Source organism: Tachyglossus aculeatus, chromosome 3 (assembly GCF_015852505.1).
Source record: "Tachyglossus aculeatus isolate mTacAcu1 chromosome 3, mTacAcu1.pri, whole genome shotgun sequence".
Classification (NCBI taxonomy): domain Eukaryota; kingdom Metazoa; phylum Chordata; class Mammalia; order Monotremata; family Tachyglossidae; genus Tachyglossus; species Tachyglossus aculeatus.
This window is the reverse complement of record NC_052068.1, coordinates 32,847,232-32,849,816: the sequence shown is the minus strand read 5'-3', so window position 1 is coordinate 32,849,816 and position 2,585 is coordinate 32,847,232. Positions and strand designations below refer to the sequence as shown.

The following is a 2,585-nucleotide window of genomic DNA, read 5'->3' as shown; positions in this document are numbered from 1 at the left end:
TTGTCTCTCTACACACTTTAGTTATAATAATAATAATAATGCCATTTATTAAGATTTACTATGTACAAAGCACTGTTCCAAGCACTGGGGAGGTTACAAGGTGATCAGGTTGTCCCACGGGGGGCTCACAGTCTTCATCCCCATTTTACAAATGAGGTAACTGAGGCCCAGAGAAGTGAAGTGACTTGCCCAAAGTCACACAGCTGACAATTGGTGGAGCTGGGATTTGAACCCATGACCTCTGACTCCAAAGCCCAGGCTCTTTCTACTGAACCACGCTAATAATGATAATTATGGCATTTGTTAAGCCCCCTCTCAGGGTTGCATGTGGAGAGTTTCCAGTACTCTACCAGTCTTGACTACAGGAGGGACAGTCAAGCAGAGGCCCATTCCAATCCTAGCTTCGGCAGTGGCTAGCGAGTGGAAGGCAATCTGCTACAAGTCAAAACTCACCCATGCTGGACAGCAGCGGCATGGGAGAGAATCGAGGGTGGAGACTCAAGTTGACCGTGTGGAAGGCGGTAATGGGAAACCACTTCCATAGTTTTGCCAAGAGAACTCTAGGGATTCTCTAACAGAACAACTGCGGATGAAGAGCGGGGCGTTCTGGGAGAGCTGTGTCCATGGTGTTGCTATGGGTTGGAAATGACTCAAAACCACTTGACAGCATAAGGCAAGACAATTTGTTAAGCACTTACCATGTGCTGAGCACTGTTCTAAGCGCTGGGGTAGATACAAGGTAACCTGGTTGTTGCACATGGGGCTCACAGTTTTAATTCCCATTTTACAGATGAGGTAACAGATACAGAGAAGTTAAGTGGCTTGCCCACAATCACATAGCAGACAAGTGGCGGAGCCAGGATTGTAACCCATGTCCTACAGCCATGCTCTTTCCACTAAGCATAATGAGTATTAATTATGTCCTGTATAAATTTGGGTTTTCAATAGAATTTTCCCAGGAAAAGGAAATCTCCAAAGATACTTTTGTCCCTTACTTAGCCTTTTGTAAAGGATCTGCCCAGGGAAGTTGAAAACTAATTGCAGTATAGGTCAAACAGTATATGCCAAGCACTGTACTAACTACTGGGGTAGATAGATCCCAATGGGGTCCCAGATCTCAAATGGGGCTCAAAGTCTATGTAGGAGGGAGAACAGGTGATTGAATCCACATTTAGCAGATGAACGATTTGAAGCACAGAAAAGTTAAGTGACTTGCCCAAGGTCACACAGCAAGTAATTGACGGAGGCAGGATTAGAACTCAGGCCCTATGACTCCTGGGCCCGTGCTTTTCCACTAATCTATAGGGCTTCCCAGACTAACTGGAGGAAATGTCTATTGCGAGCTTCTGTATTGGGGAAAAGGAAATGAACAGCCTAGGCAGGATGCTTCTGATTCCCACCCCTTCCTGGAGAGCTCAGAAGTTCCCAGCATCAGGTAACCTTGGTATCGGCTCTAAGCCCAACTCTGAAACCATTTCATTGTTAAAGAAGAGGCTAATAGGAAGGGAGTTCCATTTTGATGGCGGTCTGCTAGATGTTTCAAATGGGAATCTAGAACTCACAAAACAACAGCTAAAACCTTAAAGGCACAGTGTTTAATAATGATAATAAGGATGGCATTTGTGAAGTGCTTACTATGTGCCAAGCACTGTTCTAATCAATCAATCAATCAATCGTATTTATTGAGTGCTTACTATGTGCAGAGCACTGTACTAAGCGCTTGGGAAGTACAAATTGGCAACACATAGAGACAGTCCCTACCCAACAGTGGGCTCACTCTAAGCACTTGGGGGTGGGGGGAATACAAGGTGATCAGGTTGTCCTATGTGGGGCTCACAGTCTTCATCCCCATTTTACAGATGAGGTCACTGAGGCTCAGAGAAGTGAAGTAACTTGCCTTAGGTCACACAACAGACATGTGGTGGACTCGGGATTAGAACCCATGACCTCTGACTCCCAAGCCCGGGCTCTTTCCACTGAGCCATGCTCCTTCTCTGTTTATTCATTCATTCAATTGTATTTATTGAGTGCTTACTGTGTGCAGAACACTGTACAAAGCACTTGGGAAGTACAAGTTGGCAACATATAGAGTCGGTCCCTACTCAACAGCGGGCTCACAGTCTAGAAGGGGGAGACAGACAACAAAACAAAACATATTAACAAAATAAAATAAATAGAATAGTATAGTAGTATAGTATAGTAGTATAGTGTGTTTAGCGAGCCAAGCCTCACACAAACACTAAGCTATTTTCTCCCACCTTGGAAGAATCACTTCTGTTTTCAATTTAAGCATTTTGAGAAACTGCTTTAGATCTCAAGCACAACAGGACTGTTTATGCCTTACTTCCGCATACTAAATTGTGAGCCAGGGACCTGAAAGAGTTAGCAAAGTTTGAAAAATGCCTCATTTATTTGCTAGGAATGGGTTATATGCTTGGAAGCTCTAGCTCATTTGAAATAAAAGGGAGAGAAAGAGAAAGAAATTCTGGGTGTAACCCACAATATAGGGAATAATAATAATAATAATAATAATAATAATAATGATGATGATGATGGCATTTGTTAAGTGCTTACTATGTGCAAAG

At 43.4% G+C, this 2,585-nt stretch overlaps 1 non-coding gene across 1 annotated transcript; it reads left to right on the top strand.

The window, feature by feature from the left end:
• The first annotated feature begins 309 nt into the window (after window positions 1–309).
• LOC119926221 lies at window positions 310–443 on the top strand. Its single transcript, XR_005450114.1, has one exon. It is a non-coding gene; the product is annotated as a small nucleolar RNA SNORA7 (small nucleolar RNA).
• The last annotated feature ends 2,142 nt before the right edge of the window (window positions 444–2,585 follow it).